The sequence below is a fragment of the Equus caballus genome, chromosome 17, assembly GCF_041296265.1.
Source record: "Equus caballus isolate H_3958 breed thoroughbred chromosome 17, TB-T2T, whole genome shotgun sequence".
NCBI classification, from domain to species: domain Eukaryota; kingdom Metazoa; phylum Chordata; class Mammalia; order Perissodactyla; family Equidae; genus Equus; species Equus caballus.
Window position 1 is genome coordinate 95333404 of NC_091700.1, and position 24382 is coordinate 95357785.

Below are 24382 nucleotides of genomic sequence, written 5' to 3' on the forward strand. Positions count from 1 at the left end.
ATGCATCCATGTCACCTGTGTCAATAGTTCATTCCTTTTCATTGCTCAGTAGTATTCCAATGTGTGGACATACCACCCATGGTTCCTGTGCTTTCCTAATGATGGATATCCGGGCTCTTTCCAGTTTGGGGTTGACATGAATAAAGCTGTTTTGAGTCTTTGATACAAGTCTTTTTGTGAACTTACATTTTCATTTCTTTTTGGTAAATCGCTAAGGATGGATTTGCTGGATCACACTCTGGGTGAATATCTAATTGTTTTTCTTTTTTTCCCTAATTTTCTCAAAAGACAATCTACGAGGTGGGTGCTATTATTATGGCCACTTTACAAATGAAACAGTCAAGGGAATGTTACAGACACACAGATAGTAGGTGATAAAGCCAAAGTTCGAGCTCAATAATTTCGTTCCAAAATTCATGTTTCTAGTACATGATGAGTAAAGTAGTGGGAAAATAAATCTGGATATATGCCCAGAGGGCAGATCATTAAAAGCCTTGTAAACCCGTTTAAGGGATTTAGGCTTTATCCTATGTGGGGAGCCTCTTAAGTTATTCATTTCTCTGTTTGCTATTGGAGATTTTAAAACAAGGGAATGACATGCTCAGGTCTGTACTCTAGAAAGATGACCGCATTCCCAGTGGTGCGGAGAGGGGCAGAAAGCATGAAGCTTGGTAGAGTTTAGATCAAGACGTCTTCATTCAATTAGTTAGCAAATATTTACTGAGCACCAACCACGTGCAAGAAGGTATTCCTGGAACTGAGAAGTCAGTGCTGAACACCCCTCCATGGACACCCCTCATGGAGCTTACATTTTACTGGGTAGAGAAAAATGATAAACAAATATCCAGTCTGCCAGGGGGTAACAAATCTTTGGAGAATAATAAAGTAGGTTAAGAAGGAAAGGGAGCTTTGTGGGGGACAGGAGAAGTTATTTTTTGGGGGAAGGAGCAGTTAAATTTTATTGAGTGACCCAAGAAAGGCTCTAATCAGAGAGATGAATGCAGCACCTGAGGAGATGAAAAAGCAGATTCTGTAGATGTATGGAGAGAGAATGTTCTATTCAGAGGAAATAGCACGTGCAAAGGCCCTCAGTGGGGCGTGTGCTTGGCATGTTGAAGGAATAGACAGAGGAAGAGACGGTAGGAGATGAAGTCACTCTCAAAACATGACCGTTAAAAGACAACTATATTCATTCTAGAATAACTGCTGCTGACATCAGGGGACGTTGTTTACAGTTTTATGCTATCTTGGGGCTGCTGTGGAGGAGATTAAGAAAAGATGCCTGGATATTTATGTTTGAGTGAATTTGGCTTTCTTTCCTCTTGGTCTTATTAAGATTAAATGGTGAGTTGTAGGAGTAAGAGAGAGTTTATCACTCTTGTGAAATATCTATATACTTATGACTTTCCTGTCACTTTTTAGTAATATATATTGTATCCTGAATATATCCTCAGTTCTTTGCTCTTTTTGAGAATGTCTTGCGCATCTAGAGCTAATCTGCTCAAATAAAGCCACCTTATGCGCCCCATCCTGGTATCTGTTCTCAGTGCCGTACTTAGAATTGCAAACATGCATTTGTTGGCTCATGGCTGCTTGAGTGCTTCACCTTCTGCATTTCTGGTCGCAAACACCACCACGTGTGCTTCTCAAATAAACGGAGGAAAGATGCTCACCAGGAACTGGTCTTTTCAGGTACTCTGCTGTTGTCTTTATCCAGTAACTCTTCAGTATTTCCGTGGACTTTGTCCTGTACCGCTAATCCGAGAGAGAACATCCTGGGAGAAATCACCTGAATGATATTAATGGGGATTTGAATTTCAGCAATTAACTACAAAATTCATTTTAAGACACCTATGGCTTATCCTGTAATCTAACTTCAGGAACACTTTTTGGGGGAAGATAGCTGACTGAATGAGATTGTCATGTCCAGTGAAACATACCTTTTATATCCCTGGAATGCACGTAAAGGAGTATTTAGTACTCCCTTAGATATTCCCAGGCACCAGAATAGCATCAATCATGTCCTTATCTATTTCAAAGCAAATATTTGGTTATATCATATTATATTGCAGTTTTTGCAGTAATATGTTCAGCTTTGCAGTAATGTATTCAAATCATTTCCTTTCCTCCCTTCTCTCTACATTCTGCCTTTTCTATTGTAGTAAACATTAAGCATTATTTCTGTTCCCTAAGCTGCTTTTAAAATCCAATAAAATATAAAATACTCTCTAGACAATCTGCATAGCTAAGGCGTGGAGGACACCTCCGGAGTCTTGTTTACCAACGTAATTATCACATGTATTTCTAACATGCTCCCGTGCCTTGTGCTCTGCCCTCAGGAGGTGGCAAGACCTCTCTGGGAGAAATTAGAGAGTCCAGGTTCGATAGTTGAATCCCGTGGGTCTCTGGTGAAGATAACTCCGATATCCGGTGACTTTAAAGGGAGCTCACTTCAGAGAGAAAACTGCTGCTGTTGCCCTGTTGGCCTGAAAATATTTGCAATACATCTGCTGTAATTATTGCTTCTCCCTGTTGGCTGATCCTCAGAAAATTTCCAGCATAAACCTGTTTTCACTCAGGTTTCATTTTGAGCTCGACGGGTTCCTCTCACACCCCGCGGTCCCTGGCTCTCTCCCTCATTCCCCTTCCCGTCTACCTTCCACTGGAAGCGACGGCTTGAAACAGTGCCATCTGTGTTTGCAGTGAGAGAACTCACGTCTCAGGTGTGCAGAGGCAAACAAGCGGAAGCTCAGATGTCAGCCGGCTCCCTCCGCCCAGGAGCCGGGACACGGTCCAGAACGTAGGACACCGGAGTGTGAGAGAGTCGAGCGTCACTCTGGCGACAGTTTACAGGTAGGCAGGGACAGAGCTCCGTGGCTCTTAGATGTTTTTCTTCCACTGTCTCCTGGAAAGCCGTGGATTCACCCCCCACCCCTAAATTAGCAAAATGCTCCACTGGCCTTCAGGGACCTCTTCTCTTCACACAGAACACCAGGCTGCGAGGGCGTCGTGGTTTCAACGTCTTCACGGGCTTCCTAGGAGGTCCCTGAGGCCAGTCTAAAGGTGCTGATGTAATCCCCAAAGAGACAGATCTGTCAGAGGTAAGGAAAGTGTCCCCAGGATGGATAAGAGGAAGCAGCCAGAAGCTCCTGGAGCACAGGTACCGTTTGTCTGCTTTTGTCCTCTTATGAAATCCTCTAAGGGAGGAAAAAAGGATCCTACATATAATTTTCTTTCTCTCTTTTTCTTTCTTTTTTTTTTGCTGAGGAAGATTAGCCCTGAGCTAACATCTGTGCTACCAGTCTTCCCCCACTTTATATGTGGGTTGCAGCCACAGCATGGCTGAGGGGTTGTGTAGGTCCATGCCTGGGACCGAACCCTCAAACCCCCGCTGTGGAAGTGGAGCATGCAAACATAAGGACTATGCCACAGCTGGCCCTGAGGATCCTATATTTTTAAAGGGCCCTTTTATTCCAGTAATCAACACAGAGCAGAGGCCAGAAGAAATGGCTGCTTCAATATTCCTTAATTCCCTTGGCCCATTTTCCCCCTATTTTTCGGTGTGTCTTTTAGTGGCCATCCCATATCCGGCTCCAGGAGAAGCGAGGCGAACTACTCTAGTTTCTCACACACTAGTTTTCCTCCCGTATGACTCTTAACTCACATCTACATGTAAGAGCACAAAAATGCAGATTTATGAAGTGGCAAAGTAATTGACTCAACAATCTAAATTTTCATCTTTCTATAGATTTAAAAATTTAAATTTAACCCGTGGTAATATTTATTCTAAAAAGTTTTATTTTTGACTCTAATGTAGTCGACTAAAACTCGATGTAGGGAATGCACAGAGGATATTTTTTCATTGCATTTTAAACACAGTATGAATGATTTGAATATAATTTCAATTAAAAAACAGAAGGCAATTTTTAGAAATAAGAATAACTTCTTATTATGCTTCTCCTTGTTTTATTTCTAGATTTTACATTTTATATCCAAATCTACATTTTTACCAGAGTGTATTAAAACAGTAATTAAAAAAAAAATGGGGGGCCAGCCCCGTGGCTGAGTGGTTAAGTTAGCGTGCTCTGCTTCAGCGGCCCTGGGTTTTGCCAGTTTGGATCCTGAGCACGGACATGGCACCGCTCATCAAGCCAGCTGAGGTGGTGTCCCACATGCCACAGCTAGAAGGACCCACAACTAAAATATACAGCTATGTACTTGGGGGCTTTGGGGGAAAGAAGGAAAAATAATAATAAAAATCTTAAAAAAAAAAAATGGGTAATTCTCCCATTTCACATCTTATTTATAATCAGTAGAGGCTATATCAGATCCTGTGTTTGGTTACATGCCTTAAACTCATAGGTTTTTCTGTCTCTTTAAATGTTTTCATTTTTCTAGGACTGTGGCCTGCTTTCCAGACTGTCTGCTTCTGCCCCTTCACTCGCCCGCTTATCTCAACTGCAATGCCCTTCATCTCAGAGCGCTTCTGTATAACCTCCCACAGCCCAGCCATTAATCATTCAACAACAAACCCCTTGGGAGCACCGGTTGAAAAATGAGTTAGATCTTGGGATTTTCTGCTTCATGTTCTAATTGAACTTCAGTAGAACTATTAAGAGACCATTTTTTGATAATTCTGCTTTATTTACTTTTCAAATTTAAGCCCTATCAGAGAAATAAATAAAAAAGGGCAGCATTCCAAGAAGGAGATTCTTTGCATCACTTCATGAGCTCCAGCATCTTAGACTCTGAGAAAGCCCTGTTGCTTCTAGGATGGTCCAAGTCTTCGCTCCATCCCACGCTGGGCACAGGCGAGCATGCTGTCCCCTTTGGGAAGCTTGGAGAGCTGCTCCATGTGGGTCCTGGTCTGGGAGAAAAAGGAAGATGAAAGGAGAAAATGAGAAACGTTCATTTTTGTTTTTTCTGACTTATTTTTGTTTAATAAGGTATGTTAACACTTCTGTAAATGTCTGAGGAAGGGCAGTGAACTCTACAAGGAGAGTCATGAAAGATCCTTCAGAAAGTCTGTTCCGCGATTGTCTGGGACTCCGGAGCCGTGATTGTCTTCTTCTTCACATACTATGTGTGGATTAGAGAATGACCCATGATTCTTCGGTGTTGTTTTTATTGTGATTATAATTAAGTGCAAGGATTTAAAGTTTTTCACACTTGTAAGCATTTCCGAATATTTTTCTTCATTATGTTTTGCTCAAAGCTCTTCTAGCACTTTGCTTTTTCGTACGTTCTCACATGTTAGTATGCTAAGTTCTCACAGCAAGTTCAGGAGATGTTAATTTTCCTCTGAGATCAAGAAAGTTGCACATATAATATTAAAATGGGAAAAAAATGATTCATAATAGTTCAGAAAACACAGACCTGATTGCATCATTTCCGTCCTTGAATGGCTGCCGCTACTCCCCTTTGCATTAGACGGAGCTTAGGCCGGTTGGTTGGCAGTTCAGAAGCATGCCCTTGTGACGCCCACCCCAAACCTAGTCTCACCCTAACTCGGATCTCATCCCTCACCACTAGCTACCTGCCTCATCCATTTCACATCCCAGTCCTGTGGCTGCTCGCACTTTCTACATCACGCCTTGGGCTTAGAGCTACCTCCAAATCTTTTGCTCAATTTATTTCTCTCACCTACGTTGTCCTTCTCTCTCTCCTCTTGAAAGAAAATTTTATTCATCATCCAAGATTGAGGTTTCTGAGAGCTATCTTGATCCTATTGGCCAAAATGAATATTTCTCTATTTCAGGCTTTCATAGCACTTTATTAGTTCCTGTGTTATGAAGACAATGGTTAATTAGCTTTATATTAAAGACAGCTGCACATACTGCTGCCTCATCGATGAGATTTCAGATTCCTTGAAGACCACACTCCGTGTATGTAGAATTGAAATAGCTATCATTTATCAAATGTGAATGCACACTACCCTATTTGCAGATGTTTTCCAATGTCCACATTTATTGTGAAAATTTCGTAAAATATTGATGAACTCGAATTTCTTTCCTTCTGACCCATACAAACAAGAACCAACCCAAATATCAAATTACTGGGTAATCCACTATTACTGTATCACGAGAAATACTGCACATTAACATAAGAATATATGTGGATGTGCTTTGGAAATTATAAAGCACAATATTTAAACTAATTGGTATTACACAGAGAACTTTAAGTATAGACCCCAAAAAGCCATACCTACCTTCTCCGTCTTCCCAGGTTTTGGGAATTATTTTATTTCATGAACTTTTACAAACCATTTTCCTTTCCTCCATGGGTCAGTGTTCTTCTTTAGTGCCGGCAAGACCAGGCCATTGACCTGGTAAGTGAGCACTCCTGACTCTTCCAGGACAAGACACCTGCTCTGGTCAGTCTGCTCTGAGGCTGAAGGGCAAAGCCAGCTCCCATGTCCAAATTTCCAGGCTGACTCTGCAGCCCTGACTCTACTCATTTGAACTTTCGATTAACGTGGGACTGAAATAGCCCTAATGCCTTAGTTTTTTGTAAGGATACTGGTCTTGTTCATCCCGTGTGTTGAGGATATTAGAAGATTTCTGGGCAGTTCTGGAGGTATCCCAGGAATCCTGATTTACTTGGAATTTCAGACACATACTGTAGTACTTTTAAAATATGTCCACAAAAATCTTTGGCACTCCTCCTTCAGAAGGTGGAGACTAACTCTCTTCCCCTTGACTATGGGCCTGACTTAGTGGTTTGATTCTAACAATAGAATGTGGGTAATTTCTGAGGCTAGGTCAGAAAAGACAGTATCACTTCTGCCTTGATCTCACTCTTGGTTCGCTAGCCAAGTCGCAAGAGTAATCTCTCAGCTTTTGAAGAGCTATTTTAAAAGGGGACTGAGGTCTCTTGCCAACAGCCCGCACCCATTTGCCAGCCATGTAAGTGAGCCATCTTGGCAGTGGATCCTCCAGCCCCAGTCCAGCCGTCAGATGACTGTAGCCCCAGCCAACATCTTGATTATGAGCAGGTGAGAGACTATGCTTGAGCTGAGCCAGAACCTACCCATCTATGGGGCTCTCAGATTCCTGATCCACAGAAAATCAAAGACAATCGATGATCACTTTTATTTTAAGCCACTAAGTTTTAGGGTAGTTTACCATCTAGCTAGTTAACTAATGCAGAATTTGGTATCTGGAAGTGGGATACCGCTGTAACAAGAAACGAAAAGTGTGGGCTTGGTTTTGGAATTGCTCATTCAGTGGAAAGCTGGAAGAACTTTGAGAAGAATTTTAGTGAAAGCTTAAAGTGCTTTGAAGTGATTGTTAATAGAAGCAAGCCTGATGGCTTTTGACAAGACTGCAAGTGAGGGCTTAAAAGAAAGTGAGGAAAATGATATTAGAGACTGCAAGGGACAGATTCTTGTTGTGTAGCAGCATAAAGGTTAGCAGCACCGATGAAAGTAGTGTGGAAAGGAGAAAATGGAGCCAGTGAGAGGGAGGATCTAGCTAATAAGATTTCTAGGCAGTCTGTTGAAGGGATCACCTGGCTTCTACTTGCTGCTTATGGTAAAATGCAAAAGAAGAGAGATAAACTAACAGAAGGCCTACGGAGCATAAAGGATACAGGAATTGCTAGTTTTGCAAATCCCAGACCCTCTAGATAGCCAATGCTGCTAAAGTTAAAAATGGCTCCAGGACAAAGATCAAATTCAGAGCACTGGCAGGAAAGCATGATGTGAAGAAGTAGCCAAGGGTGTGGCTGTAAACCCCTTTGTTAAGACTGCAGGAATATCTAATATCTAATACGGACCTCACAGGACTGTTCAGAGAATAAGATTTCTGAAAATCTTAAAAAATATCATCTCTCTCCAGCCTCAGAAGAAGCCCAAGGTAGCAAAAGGCTTATCTCAAAGACATTTGTGGTTGTGGCTTTTGTCTAATGGAGTGAATGTCAACAAGAATCATAGGAGACCTGCAAAGTTTTTAAGGGGATTTTATTGGCAACAACACTGTCTACTTGAGGGACCAGCCTGGTGGCACGGTGGTTAATTTTGCACATTCTGTTTCGGTGGCCTGGGGTTTGCCGGTTTGGATCCCAGGTGCTGAACTATGCACTGTTTGTCAAACGATGCTGTGGCAGGTGTCACACATATAAAGTAGAGGAAGATGGGCACAGATGTTAGCTCAGGGCTAATCTTCCTCAAAAACAAAACAAAACAAAATAACATTGTCTACTTGAGCTACAAGGGACAGAAACAGTAGAAATGAAAAGAAGCCTTTGGAACCCAGAACTTCTACCAGCAATAAGTAGACTGAGTAAACTGTTCAGCTGAAAAGGCAAGCTGCCTTTCATGGAAAAGAAAGAATGATTCAGAGGGAAAAACAGGAGTTTAGAGGACAGAATCATGAGCTGTGGAGAATGGTTCCCAGGCTTTGTCTCCCAATCAAGGAACTGCCAACATGTGTTCTGCTACATTTCAGAATTACCATGGACAAGTGACTCCTGTGTGTCCCCTGTTTCGCCATTTTTAAAAGGGAGTACTTACACTGGGCGCCTAAGCTCGTCTCACCCTTATCTGCAGGTGTATGGCACAGGTACCTTGTCTCTTCAGTGGACAGCTCTTCAGTTAGAGAGGAGCCGTCATCAAGGAACCACAGCTGGGGAGCTTCATTCACAGCACGATTTGATTTAATGCCAAGGTCCTCCAACGTGAATCTCATTGCTGCTGTAACAAATGATATTTCGGGGGAGGGTTAGAGGTGGTGTGTATATTTTGCATGTTGGAGGAAGGTTAACAATTTGTAGTCAGAGGGCAGACTCTGGTGATTTTATACTACATCCCAAAACTTTTTGACATTACTCCTTTCAAAAAGTAGCGCTCAAATGCCCTTCCCTGGAATATGGCTCAGACTTAACAACTTAGTTTCAACAAATAGAATGTCACAGAAATTACAATATGTATTTTTTTTTTTTTTTAAAGATTGGCACCTGAGCTAACAACTGTGGCCAATCTTTTTTTTTTTTTTTTCTGCTTTATCTTCCCAAATCCCCCCTGGTACATAATTGTATATCTTAGTTGCAGGTCCTTCTAGTTGTGGCATATGTCCACACATTGTGGATGCTGCCTCAATGTGGCCTGATGAGTGGTGCCATGTCCGCACCCAGGATTCAAACCAGTGAAACTCTGGGCCGCCGCAGCGGAGTGTGTGAACTTAACCACTCGGGCACAGGGCTGGCCCCCTTTTTTTTTTTTTCAGGAAGATTAACCCTGAGCTAACATTTGCTGCCAATCCTCCTCTTTTTGCTAGGAAGACTGGCCCTGAGCTAACACCCTTGCCCACCTTCCTCTTCTTTGTATGTGAGATGCCTGTCACAGCATGGCTTGACAAGCAGTGCCTAGGTCTGCACCCAGGATCTGAACCAGCAAACCTGGGCTGCCAAAGAGGAATGTGCGAACTTAACTGCTGCCCCACTGGGCTGGCCCTAACAATATGTGTCTTTTGATGCTGCGTCATAAAAGGCATCATTGCTTCCCCCTTGGTCTCTTTCTCAGACCACTTGCTCTGGGGAAGCCAGGCTTTATGTTAAGAGAACGCTCAGGCAGACTGTGGAGAGGAGCTGAGGCTTCCTACCAGCAGCCAGCGTCAGCTGGCCAGCCCTGTAAGTGAGCCATCTCAAAAGCAAATCCTTCAGACCTAGTCAGGCCTTCAAATAACGGCAACATGGGTCAACATTTCAATTGTAACCTCGCAAGAAACCTTGAGCCAGAACCACTCAGATAAGCCACTCCCAAACTCCCAGCCCACAGTAGTAGTTATTTATTGATGCATAACAAATTACCCAAAAATTTAGTGGATTAAAAAATTAAGCATTTATTTTCTCAGTTTCTGTGAATCAGGGACTCGTGAATGGGTTAGCTGAGTGTTTCTGGCTCAAGGCCTCTCACGTGCTCACAGTCAAGGTGTTAGCTGGGGCCTCATCATCTAAAGGCTTGACTGGGCTGGAGGATTTGCTTCCAAGATGGCTGTTAAGGAGGCCTCAGTCCCTCAGGGAGCGTGGGCAGGAAGTCTCAGTTTCTCTTTCTGTGGACCTCCCCACAGACTGCTTGAGTGTCCTCACCATATGACAGCTGGCTTTCCTCAGAGCGAGTGCTCCAAGAGAGGGCGCAAGGTGGAAACCACAGTGCCTTTTGACCTGGCCTTGGAAGTCACACATTGTCTTTTCCACAATATCCTGTTGGTTACACAGGTGACTCATATCCCATGTAGGAGTGGACCATAGAAGGACATGAAAACCAGGAGGTAGGAACCCCTGTAGGCCACCTTAGAAGTTGGCTACCACAATGAGATAATAAGTGGTTGCTATTTATTCCACTAAGTTTTGGGGTAATTTATTATGCAGCAATAGATAACAATATACAAACTGAGCAATATGCAGTATTTCAGTTCTTCCTAGTGATTCTAACTGAAGGCCATTAGTGCTGCCTGCCTCCCATGTTCATGAAGTACCAGGAGCTGTCATTGACCAGAAGGTCACACACTTGTTCCTGTTTTAATAAAGCTCTCTAGTTGGAAGGGTGTCCAAGGGACCCCACAATCTCTGGAATTGGCTTGACATCCTAGCAGCTGGTGCCAAAATCTTGGCAATTCATTAGCCAGTTTTATTTATCTATTTTCTAATTTTTTGTAAGTCAGATTTTTCAGTTTTTAACTAAGATCCCATCTTGGATTCTTAAGGCTTAGTTTCCTTCTGGTAAACAAATAGCCTATGCCTTTAGAACACCCTTTTCACACCATGCCTTTTCAAATAGGAAAGATACTGGTTTTGTCTCCTCTCCAGGCTTTTGTGGGAAGGCTGTAATGAAAATCAGTCTCCCCAGATAGAAGCACAGAAAAAGAGAAGATCAGGGAAATACAGCATGTTGTTTCCAACAAGGTGGCAAATTCATCTGAAATGACAGAAATCCCGGGTAATGATGAATCTCCGAGGACCGAGTGTCACAGCAGACTAGCTGATTGGGGTGTGCGACTGAGCTATAGCTTAATATCAATACTTACACTCCCGTTTGAATTGAAAATGAAGCAATTAAAAGTTACTAAATCCCTTATTTTGAATTGCTTCTGGTCCCTTCGGGTTTGCCATAGCCCAGTTTTGTGCCTCTCATTTTGAGAAGCCGTGTCTTGCAAATTTGAAAGTTCATAGACTCTATTTTGAAATGGGCTTCATTCCAGAAATAGGTTTTACTTTATTATTTTCCATTCCCTCTGGGGATGTCTTGACAAAAATGGCAAAACCCAAAGACTTCCTGAAGGCTAATCTTTTTTCTGGGTCATAGGATTCTTTTCAGTTTTCATCTGGAGAGGGTTTTCTGATAACAACACGTTTGGCTGGCGGTGAACTGGAGAAAATCCTGTTGCTTTAGCTTTAACAATGAGTGGAATTTCAGAGCAGTATGATTATTTGCTTAACACAATAGAAGTTGATGCAGACTGGACTTACAAGTGTCAAATAGACTGTGTGGGAAAAGCTGTATTCCTGCCACTGAGTCAACAAACACCTCTGAAAGCAGAAATGCTGACGCGACTGTAGCAGACCATTTGGCCAACTTCAATTCATTTCCAAAGATTAAACTGGATTAAAAAGATCTCTATGAAGAAACGGTTAAATATTGAAAACAGCAGGGATCTGCAAACTAAGAGGGAAAAAAGAGAAGAGTCAGTGAAACGAAACATTAGAAACACAAAACAATGTGCAATTAATATTACCTGTCTCAGAGGCAGGTTTGTTATAAAATGGAAACCGCGAAAGAACAAATGATCAAAGAGGATGCTGAAGTCCTCAACTCATTACTCACATGCATCATGAAGTGTCAAACAAACAGTGATTAGATTACAGGGAGATGCTCTATCTGCTGAGATTTTTAAGCTTTTGGCTCTGTTGGGTAAACACCTTCCAAGTGGATATGAATTTATTTGAAACTGGTGTGTCTGAGTTTATTGGCCAGACATAGCTTTTTAGATATGACTTGAATAAATCACTGCCTTATATCATGCAGGTGTCCGGCCCAGGAATACCGATGAGGTTACGGGGTCAAGAGCAAGACCTGGACTAGGAATCAGGAAGCAAAGGCCTGGGCTGCCTGAGCAATTTGGGACAGGTCAGTTTAAGACTATGAGGCCCAGTTTCCTTATTGACAAAACCCAAGCCTCAGTTCTTTATCTCTCTGCTTCACAAGATTGCCGAGAAGGTATCAAATGTAATTATACACACACACACACTCACACGCACACTCACACACACACAGACACACACACACACATACACACACACGAAAGCACTTTAGAATTTTTTCCCTTTTTTACTGCTCCAGTCAACAAAGGGAACCTCACTGAGGCCTCTGGGCCATGGAGCTTGGGCAGGACACCCCCTGCAGGGGAAGGAGGAGTGGGTGGAGGAGATGACGCACTGCAGTTGATCAAAATGAAAACGGACATGATAAAATCTAATACTTCGGGTAAATACTGTTATTGTCCTCATTATTCAAATGACATCGTGACGCCATTATGTCCAATGACGTCACTTGTCTCCAGGCAAACAGGGACAAAGGAGTGGATCCTTCATCTACTTTCGGTTTGGGGGCTCCAAACCACTGCAGGCTGGTAGCCACTGTTCTAATAGTGGGAAAGGAGGAAGGGAGCTAAGGTGGACTCCATAATCTGAGGCGTTGTGATCTCTTTAACCCCTGAATAGGTATATAATATGATTCTCCTTAGAATATAACTACGGGGAGACACTCAGTAATGAGCAACGCAAAGACTGGCCTTCTGTGCATACTGAGTGTTCTGATCATTTAAAAGTCAAGATCAGTATGCGTTCCGTGTGCTTGAGTTCTTCTCTTGAATAAAAACAGCTAAATTAACGGTGGGAATAAAGCTCAAGTTTTAGGTGCAACCATTTGGGAGCAATTCGTACTTTGTTTCATAGCCAGAGATCTCAACAATAAATAGCACTGGTCATAAAAGGAATGAAGAGAAGGTTGGAACAGTGTGAATCCTTCAGTACAGCTCTGAACATCGTTTCTCGACCTTGGAACTGTTGACATTTGGGGCCAGGCAGTTCTTTGAGGGGGCTCTCTTGTGCATTGTGGGGTGTTCAGCAACACCCCTGCTCTCTACCACAAGATACCAGGAGAAAACAGCCTTCTCCTTCAAGTTGTGACAACCAAGAAATGTCTTCAGACATTGTTGAATGTCACCTGGGGTACAAAATTGCTCCCGTTTAAGAACCGTTGCTCTCAAAACATCTCAAAAAACCATTGATTCCTAGTAATCTAGCGATACGTGAATAGCAGTTGACAGAACCCATAGCTTGTATGCAGATTCTATAGTAGTAAAAGGTCAATAGCATATTAAACTATTCTTAAAGCAATTTTCAAATTTGTATATGCTTCAAATAGTAATGTGTTTTTGAAATTGATGAGATTGTTGCCTCTTATTAATAGACTACTTTATATTTTAATCAATAAGCAGAGCCGTCCACTTATTCTGCTAACTCTCTTTTTAATTTTACTCACTTTATTCCAAATAAGATTCCGAAAATAGTGTCAAGAAATAAAGTAATACTATATAATATCAGACCCATTAAAACAGTTGAAGTGTTTTCTTCAACTTTAAGTATTTGAGATGTTTTTATCACCATGCTAGCAAAATGCCTTTAAAAAGAAACAGGGGCCGGCCTCATGGCCAAGTGGTTAAGTTCACGTGCTCTGCTTTGGCGGCCCAGGTTTCACTGGTTTGGATCCAGGGTGTGGATGTGGCACCGCTCATCAGGCCATGCTGAGGTGGCATTCCCACATAGCACAACCAGAGGCACTCACAGCTAGAATACACAACTATGTGCTGGGGGGCTTGGGAGAGAAGGAGAAAAAGAAAAAAAGATTGGCAACAGACGTTAGCACAGGCACCAATCGTTAAAAAATAATAATAAAAAAAGAAATACTATATATATAAAAAAAGAAAGAAACAAATAAAAAAATGGGTTTTCAATCTCCACACATGTGGAACAACAGAAATATATCCAATACGTATATCTGTGTGTCATGGTTAATTATATGTGTCAACTTGCCTGGGTCAAGGGATGCCCAGGTGGCTGGTTACACATCACTTCTGTGTATGTCTGTGAGGGTGCTTCCTGGGAGGATATTACTTGAATTGGTGAACTGAGTAAAGCTGCCTGCCCTCACCAAAGTGGGTGGGCACCATCCAATCCACTGAGGGACTGAACAGGACAAAAATGTGGAGGAAAGTTGGATTCACTCTGCCTAAGTGCTTAGCTGAGGCACTGCTCTTCTCTTGCCCTCAGCACTCCTTGTTCTCAGGCTTTCAGACCCAGATGGGAATATATATCGTCTCAAGGCTCTGAGGCCTTGGAACAACACCACTGTCTTTCCTGGTCTCTGGCTTAGAGACAGAAGATGGTGGAACTTCTCAGCCTCCTTAATCACACAGGCCAATACCATATGATGCCTGTTCATATGTATATATATATATCGCCTTTTGGTTCTGTTTCTTTGAGAACCCTGACTAATATAGTATGTGTGTATGTATAATGGATTGAGTATTGTCCCTGAAAAATTCATGTCCACTTGAAGCTCACAATTTGAACTAATTTGAAAATGGGGTCTTTGCAGATGCAATTGAGTTGAGGATCTGAAGACAAAACCATCCTGGACTTAGGGTGGGCCCTAAGCCCAATGACTGGCATCTTTATAAGAAGAAGAGAGGACACGGAGAGACACAGGGAGAAGGCCATGTGAAGGTGGAGGCAAAGATTGGAGCGATGTGTCTATAAGCCAAGGAATGCCAAGAACTACCTGCAACGACTAGAAGCTGAAGAGAGATGTGGAATAAACTCTCCCTCAGAGTCTCCGGAGGAAACCATCCCTGTGGACACCTTGACTTTGGACTTCAGGGCTTGTAAACCGTGAGGGAATAAGTTTCTGGTCTTTTAAGCCATGCACTGTGTGGTAATTCGTTACAGCAGCCCTAGGAAACTAATATGTGTGTATATGTTGTATGGGTCATTGTCCTCATTAGGCAGGGCTGCTATAAACAGAACACCATTGACTAGGGGCTTAAACAACAGAAATTTATTCTCACAGTTCTGGAGGCTGGAAGTCCAAGATCAAGGTGCCAGCAGATTGGATGTTTAGTGAGGCTTCCCAGTTTGCAGACGGCTGTCTTCTCATTGTGTCCTCACAGGACAGAGAGAGAGAGATCATCTCTCTGTGTCTCTTTTTATAAGGGCACTAATCCCACTCATGAGGGCTCTACCCTCATGACCTAATCACCTCGCAAAGGTCCCAACTCCAAATATCATCACATTGGGGATTTGGGCTTCAACATATGAACTTTGAGGGGACACAAACATTCGGTCCACTACAGTCATATTCCCAAGAAGACCTGAGAAATTCATGGGTTTCTTACATCCTTGACCAGGTTAGTGTGAATTTTTATTTTGGCTCATCCATCTCTGGCCAGAGTGTAATGAAATATTCTGCACAGGGAATGGATAGGATATTTTTTTAAGAATTAGGAAATATGGAAACATCTTCTAAACATGTAGCATATCCTGGTTGTTTTTCGCAATTGTGCTAGTATCTGTTGGTGCCATAGGAGTGTAACATGTTTGCCTTGAAGATGGTATAGGACAAAGCACATTGGGAAAGAGTTGTCTCTAACCTCAAGGGGTTGACTCGCTAGTTCAGTAGCTTCTGCTAACATGGGTGAGGGGAGGGAATCACCAAGCCTTGTGTGATGTGTTCTGCTCCAGAAGTGCCAGAAGGGTTGAGCAAAGTCCAGTTCACTGAGTTATAATATCTAAGAAAGCTTTGTTCCAAAAGGAGGAAAGATGGGCATTTGAAGTCCTGTAACTGGGGGATAGACAGAAAACTGGCCAAACAAAAGTAGGCAGTGTCTAACGGAGGAGACCTGAGAATAAAGAAGGAAGGACCACAAAAATGACTCAGAGCAGGTGGACTCAGTCAATGAAGAGGAAGCAGAGTCCAGGATGAAACTTGGGTCTCTGGGGTCAGCAGCTGCATTAAGATCCTCTTTATGCATCTTCTTTGCTCTGGGCAGGTGACAAGAAGTCATTAAGCCTCGCTGACCTTCTTGTTTGACTTGGTACATACTGGGCACTCACACTGGAAGAGGCAAGAATGTTTGGAGTATCGCCCGCTGAATGATCCCCCATTTTGCAAGTAAGGAAAATAAATCTGGAAAAACAATTGTCATGAAATTCAGCGGCAATCTGTTCAACCACCATCTTTAAATTGATTTCTTAAAGGCCCAGATGTGCGATGTGTGACAAGCCTTCCTCTGGTAATACCAAACTGACTTTGCGTCACAAAGAATGGTTGTGAAATTCACAGGCTAGCTGTCTGTCTTTTGAGAGACTCAATTTTGGATAAGAGAATTGGGAGAAAATGTCACAAATTTTCAATTTATAAAGTAATCTCCCTTTTAAAGTATTTGCAATCTTTAGAAAATGGAATTCAGTGTTTATGTGTTTATCCTTTTGACAACTGTCACCAAACACTAGTTAAAATAATGAAATTTGAAAGGAATTGCTATATTCTAATATCCAGAAATTGAAAGAAAATTCTAAAAGGATAAATAAAAAGTAAAACTAATAAAAAATTAAAACAAATTAAAGGTCTTTCATTGCCCTGTTTCCTGTTGATATTGAAGAAAGCTCAGCTACAAAGGAGAATCACCTTAATGTTTCTTGGGTATGTAGGTATTTATTTTTAAAGCTTAGACTTCAATGGATCTACAGAAAACCAAGCCAACGTTTTAAAACATGACAGCTATAGCGCAAACATCAAAATACATTGGGTCAAATTAAATTGCATTATCCGACTCTTTTCTCAATAAAAATACATTCCAAAATCTGTGCTACCTAGTAAAAAAAAAGATCAAGCAATTTCAATGTGGTAGTGATGAAAAAGTTCTCAAATAAGAGGCTCTAGGTATCTTTGAAAAGAGGTTTAAAAAAAAACACCATGAATTGCTTATTTTTAGTGCAAAGTTTATTTTTGATGAGCAAACTTGTCTTGAATACCAAAGGAAAGTCCGTCAAGGAAGCTGAAATGCTGTTGAAATCCACAAAGGAAAAATCTAAGCTCATTTCTTTCCCCTTTTCCCCTATTAAAAAAATAACATTTTCTTAACTAGCTTATTTTCTGACACACAAAGAACACTCTCAGTTTCTTTTCTTTTCATTGTGTTAGTTAGTTGACAGGACCTCCAGGTAAAAGAAATGTTTTTAATAAAATATATTCCCTCACCCAGGGTGGAGTAGAGGTAGCTGTGCGGGAATAAAGATGTTAGCGCTGTCTCCTCTGAGACATATAAGATGTTCGCTTTAATCTATTTGATTGTCCCTGAATTGCTGATTGCTGCTCTTTTCTCTCCCAGGCACAAAAGGGAAGCTTAATACATTTATATATGTACACACGCAGAATATACAGCCTGTATTAGGCATGCTCATTTGCTTTCTTTTTCACCTCTCTCTGTTTCTGCCTTTCTTCTCACTGTGAGCTGAAAAATGGAAGCAATTTGCTAGAGCCATTCCTAAAGTTCTCCTACCCAGCATCCTGAGTTTTATAATTGCTGCGATATTTCACCCATGCCAGCTGAGATGAGTGAAAACTGTTAGTGGGCTAGAGTGGGGGTGCTGATGTGCTGATATGTCGTGGGCAGCAACCTATAAATATTTGTGTTCCATTTCTCCTCGCACACAGAGATGCTACTTCAGCGGCCATGCAGGGGTTTGTGGGTTTGGTTACGAGATCTCCTATTTCCGCTGAGACCTGAGACATTAGTGGTCCTTGTTGAAATTGCCCTTGAGACAAAGCGAGGGTCTTGGGTAATAATCCTTCATCCCTTCTACTGCTCTGTACAGAAATCTGCGCTGTGTGTAAAGATAAAGATACTTGGCTCCTGTTATAAAAATTAAGCATCCAAATAAACTAATTTTAGAATAACAGGTTAATCTGTGGGGTTTTTTTGTCTGCTTTTTTTTTTCCCCGAATCCTCCCAGTATATAGTTGTATATTTTAGTTGTGGGTCCTTCTAGTTGTGGCATGTGGGACGCCGCCTCAACGTGGCCTGAAGAGCGGTGCCATGTCAGTGCCCAGGATCTGAACCAGCAAAACCCTGGGCTGCCGCAGCAGAGCACGTTAGCTTAACCACTCGGCCATGAGGCCGGCCCCAGATCTGTGGTTTTTAAAAATGTTATAGTTAAAGCCCCATCTCTGAGCCATGTCTGAATTGGTTGTTAGATCAGAATTCCATGGTCTCTCTCATGCTTTCCTAGACTCATGGTCATTCAACAACTCTCATTACGTGCCTTTCTCTGAGATGGATTTATTTCCTTCTAACTTCCAGATGGACGATTTTCTTCACTGTTTAATTAATATATTGACAACTTCCCTCGATTGCATTTTACTTCATAGATCAATCACTGCCCCATTGTCACTCTATTCTATGTAAATACATTTAATCAAAAAGATCAAATTACCTCTCTATCATTTATAGTGTTGATCACATGAAAGCTGGAATCAAAGGTGACAGGGCATGCGATGTGCGTTTATCAGCCTCTACCTGAAACCATCCCCCAAATCTCACTTTCTGGCTCCTGGCATCTTGTTTCACCTTGTATCTCTAGGACTCAAGAAAATTCACGATGCATTCATCTGTTGTTGTATGTCGCATATTCTTTGATCAGGTAATGATGAACTGACAGTTGTTATAAAATCATGAAGCCCTGGATTCACCGGCACTATCAAGTCACTTGCACTAGTTTGATGTCAGATACTGTCATTTGTTCATCCTGTTTGTGACAGGTTGGGATAAAGGGGACAAGGCAGAGATGGATAAGATATGGCTCCTGCTTCAAGGAGCTCGGAGGCTCCTTGAGGACAAGTAAATAGAACCTCTGAGCCACTGGCTTGTTGAATAGCAAACTCCTCGGTTCTGCTAGGAGCTCCTTGGGTACCACTAGGCTTGAGGGGCCACTGAAGTGCTCCCATCCTGCGTGCGTTCTCACAGCATCTTCCCTGCCTGGTCTTTGCTCTGCAGACTGCATGCTAAGGGCTCAGGTGTGAGTAGAAACCCTGACACAACAGACCTTAACAAAATGAGCACATTCATTTCTGCTTCTTTTACCTGGGGGATTCAGGTGTGGCCATCTGTGCAACCAACAAAAGGCAAACAGAACAGCTTACACATGCAAGTGTCCAACAGGAAAAATCGATGCATTATTGCACTTCAAACCATGCTCTGGTATGTAATAAATTTATAATAATACTAAGAAGAGACTTAAGAGACATTTTATATATATATTGGATCTTTATGACATCAAAATGTTGGTTCTTTGACATTTTTATAATATGATTGGGATAAAAAATATTATTCGAAAAGAATATTTTCTGTTTCTTTCATAATTTACATAATATTGTAGACAGAAAAAGCTTCATATACATAAATAAGGATATTTATAATGTATAGCATGTATTATCTCATTTACTATCTCTTTAAATTGATTCAAACTAAGTTTTATTCACATTAGGATTTTACGATCATATTTTCTATTTGTTTTTAGTTTCATTTTACAGATGAAGTTAAGCTTTAAGATGAATTTCTATATCTACTTTTGCATTTCTCAGTTTCTGGGTAATAAAGCAGAAAACACGTCCAAAACAAAGCAAAAGGATTACAGGACTTATGTAGAGTATTGAGACACAGCGATGAACGGAGCTTACATTGGTAGCTTTCAGGGTACAATAGAATGCGCATGGGCTGTAAAGTAAACCAAGTCCTATTTAAAGTTTGTCCATTTCACGGTTGTGTGAGGGACTTTACTAATCCCTCTAGTTTTCAGTTTCATCATTCTTGGGAAGTATGGTAATGCTGACTTCATAGATTTACTGGGAGGATTAAATTAGGTGTTATATACAGAAGGCCTACAGTGGAAACATAGTAAATGGCACGTGTCCCTTAGAGAGAAGAGACTCAAACTGGATTTTAAAATCAGTAGAGAGACAGGGAGACATCGTTTTGAAAGCTTTTGTCAAGAACAGTCTGAAACGTTAGCTCTTTCTAGGATGACATCCTAGCAGAGCTCTGAGAACACATTGCCCAAACAGGCGAATCTCTTCTGATCCAACAATTTCCCAATTTAATTATTTTTAATTTCTATAACACCCCCTTTATTTAGAGAAAAAGGTCTACTTAGAAAAAGAGGGAGAAAGAGAAAGAAAAAAAGAAGATAAAGACAATCATAATCGTCATAAGATAAATAACATGAAAATCTGAAGGTGAAAATCAGTTTTAAAGACGAGAAAGCAAATAGGTTGGTTCTATGAATTGGTTGAGTGCAAATTTGCCTTGAAGCCTCCTACAGCCAAAGCAAAAAGGAAAATTAAATGTTTCACAATGTGTCCTATCAGAAAGGGAGATGCCTGGGAGAATGAATTATTGTCAAACTGGGAATATACACAGCACCCCAGGGATCTCAGCCTCTGTGCTCGCTCAAGTTGTCCCCCAGGCTAGAACAAAGCCCGCCTCTTATGGTTTTCCTCCAGTTTAAGCATGAGTTGAATCCTTCTCAAGACTCAGCTCCGGCCTTCATTCACCAAGCTTCTCCTCCTGAGGTCCTACAGTGTTCCCGCACACCACGTCTGCTTGCACTAAACGTACACTGGCCTATCCACTATCGCTTTACTTGTGGTAAACTCTCCTGTCCTTGCCCCCGTCAAACCTGGGGCTTCATACGTGCTCAAAGATTCCAGATTACAAGTCTATGAAACTCAAAGACCTGATACTAAATCTTGGCGCTGCCAGAGGCTCTCTGCAAGATTTGGAGAACCTTAAGTTCCTGTAGCTTTTGTTCGCTCATCTATAAATTGGTGATTGGGATGCCTACAGAGCAGGGCTGTCGTGAAGAGTAGAGATGATGTAGGTAAGGCTGATCAGTGTTTCCCACATAGTAGGCAAAGAGAAACTATTGAAAGACTGAATGAAGTAATGAATGCAGGCATTAAACAACAACAAATAATGGCAGATAAAAACAGAGACTTATTAAATGATAACTATTGTTATTGCTGATTAGCTGAGTACAGACTTTCTGCTCTGGCCCAGAATGAATAGCAAATGTTGCTTATGGGGTTGGAATTAGAAAAACTGGAAATATCTGAAGTGGGAAGGACCGTCATCCTTAGAAAGTGGGCCACACTTCTGAATCCTTCTTAGATCTAACTATGAAACATGCTTGACATAAACACACACATTTCTCTGATGAGTTACGTGCTTATTCCTTGTATGGCATCCTTTGCCCTACACCAAGTGTATGGGATGACCTTGACTATGATAGTTAAGGAGGGATTAGGGTAGACATGGTAGTGTGCTTTGGGGAGAAGGAAGACAATGGAGAGGAGGTGGATTCGATTCAAAATGGAATCTATATTGGATGGTGGATTGAAAGAGACAGAAATTGGGAATGGACAGTGTTATAACAGACAGGTTCTGTGGTAAAAGTCCTATTTTTGATAGCTCTTATTTTTATTTCAAGGTTTTCCTTCTAGCAATATTTCTATTAGGAGAGAATTGTCACCAGTTTCTTTGCTTTGACTCAAAGTTAGGATAATACAAATGTCTGTTAATAAAACTTCCCTCTGAGTGAGGGGGCTGATTCATTTGGAGGAGAAACACTGTCATTGGCGCCACTTTGATCCTACTGACTAATATTTCCTAGGATCGCCCTTTACTTTAAAAAAGGTATTTTTTTTCCATCCAAAATTGAAATATCTTAATAGTTCTTGTTGATTTTGTAAGTAATATATTCTCATAAAAAAGTAAAAATAATTCAAAAGCCTATATAATAGTAAGTGAAAGTATTGTCTCCTAGTAATATTGCTAACAATTTGTTAAAATTTTCCTGCTGTTTCCACATACCTTTTTATTATTGTAATAAAATCATACCATATATGTTGTTATAGGACCAGCCATTTTTGCTTATTCTACGGCAGACATCTTTCCATGTCCATCCACATAGATATACCTTATTCTTTCTACTGGCTTCATAGTGTCCCACTATATAGAGTTATTATAATTATTTAACCAATTCCCATTGGTGGGCATTTCCGTAGTGTCCTCATCTTAGTGTTGCGATAGTTCCCCAGGGCTGCCATAACAAAGTCCCCAAACCAGGTGGCTTAAAACAACAGAAATGTGTTCTATCGCAGCTCTGGAGGCCAGGAGTCCAAAGTCAAGGTGTGGGCAGGGCTGTGCTCTCTCTGAGGCCCTCAGGAAGGATCCCTCCTGGCCTCTTCCTGCCTTCCGGTGCTTGCAGCCGTTCTTGGTGTTCCTTGGACTGTAGACACATCACGCTAGTCTCTGTCTCCGTCTTCCCATGGCCTTCTCCTTGTGTCTCTGTCTCTGTATTTCTTCTTTTCTTATAAGGACACCAATCATATTGCATTAAGGGCCCCTCCTACTCTGGGATGACCTCATCTTGACTCACTGCATCTGCAGTGACCCTGTTTCCAAATAAGGTCACATTCTGAGGTTCTGGGAAGGACATGAATGAGGGTAGGGTTGTATTGGGTTGTATTCAACCCAATACAAGTATTACAAATAAAGCTTCCTAGAACAGATAATATGCACACTTATCTGATTCATTCCTAAAAATGGAAGTGATAACTTGAAGTATATAACATTTTCAAGACTTGTAATGCTTATTTCCAGATTTTTTCTCCTGAAAGGTTACATTCCCACGGAGCTGTGTGCCTTGTCTTATTTTGAATTCTCTTGATTGTTAGTACATTGAACATTAAAACAAAATGAAACGATTTATGGTCATTCATAGTCTTGTACAACTTACCATTTCGATTCTTCGCCATTATTCTATTGTGATATTCATCTTTTGCTTAATATTTTTAAAAACCTTTTTATATATTAAAAGCATTAAGCCATTATCTGTTTTCTCTGTGGCAAAAATATTTCCCACTTGTTATTCTTGTTGTTTGCATTTACAATTTTTAATAACTATTTTGTCACAAAGAAGCTTTTGTTTTTTGTCAGGTCACACGCGTGTGTCTTTGCTTCACGGTTCCCTCTCCCTGAGATTATAAAACCTCCCTCATCACAAGATTTTTTAGGAGCTTTTTTGGGGGTTGTTGGTAAAAACATCCAGCTCCTTTCGGGCTCTGTTTTCCCTGCCTTGTTTTAACTTCTGAGATGTTCCACACTGATCAAGGCTTCTTCTTTTTAATCCCAGAAACCTTGTAACTCTTAGAAATTATTCAAAATTACTGGCCCGTTACTGGGCCTATACTCTGCTTTCAGAATGACCCACAACTAGGATATACAACTATGTGCTGGGGCTTTGAGGAGAAAAATAAAAAAGAGGAAGATTGGCCAACAGTTGTTAGCTCAGGGCCAATCTTCCTCACCAAAAAGCATATCTTTAAAATAAATAAATAAATAAATATATAAATAGACAGAAGATGGGGCAATATTACCATTTTCAACTGGGAAATATAAACTTTCATTGAGTGCTTCAAATAAGAGTTGGTTTTTCATAGAGTATGCTAGTTCCCTGTCTACTCTATCCTCTACCAGAAGTAGTTAACTGTCTACCAAAATGCTACTGTCCTGTGCCTTCAATATGAACTTGCTTAACCACTGGGCAGCTCACAGCCAGAGAGTTTCCAGACTAAGCTGAGCAATTTCTGCTTTTACTTTCATTGCAAATCTGATTATGTCATAGCTTGCTGCACCCTTCGGGGGCCTCCCACGGCTGTTAGACGGAAGTATGAATACTCGGACTTGGCCTGCGAAAGCCCCAAAGAGGTGATTTCTGCCTATTTCTAGTGGTTTCCAAAGTTCCAACACACTGACCTTTCTGTTCTCCTGACTTCCTGGGCCTCAAAACCTTCGAGCGTGTGGTTCCCGACACTTGGAAGGTTCTTCTCTTCAGTACTGAGCTTCATCTAGATGACTCCTACACACCCTTACGTCTTGGGGTCTTTCCCAGGGACCTTTTTCAAGGAAACATTGCCAGATGCTCTCAGGCTACGTTAGATAGCTCTTTACTCACTATCTTGCATTTTCCTCTTTTCCTCCATAGCATTTCTCAAAGACATGAAGAAATAACTTGACTACTAGCATATGAGCTCCATGAGAGCAGAAAACATTCAATCCTGTATTTTCAGTCTCTCCAAAAAATGCCTAGTAGTTCATGGAAATTAATTAAACGTTTTTTGAATGAATGAGAGTACTCTAAGCGGTTGAGAGAGGCTACCTGTCCGTCCCTGTGTGTGCCTTGCCTTCGAGAGTGGAGGAGGTGA

At 41.4% G+C, this 24382-nt stretch overlaps 1 long non-coding RNA gene across 2 annotated transcripts in view; it reads left to right on the plus strand.

The window, feature by feature from the left end:
* The window catches only part of LOC111768638 (uncharacterized), a 32321-nt gene extending 15644 nt beyond the window's left edge, over positions 1-16677 (plus strand). Inside the window, exons 3-7 of one of the 2 annotated variants that reach the window (XR_011428088.1) lie at positions 2704-2853; positions 2988-3160; positions 4399-4946; positions 12023-12124; positions 14657-16677. This is a non-coding gene — a long non-coding RNA (uncharacterized lncRNA). Of the gene's footprint in view, positions 1-2703; positions 2854-2987; positions 3161-4398; positions 5370-12022; positions 12125-14656 lie in introns of those variants that run through there. The other variant, XR_011428087.1, reaches the window with a different exon arrangement.
* The last annotated feature ends 7705 nt before the right edge of the window (positions 16678-24382 follow it).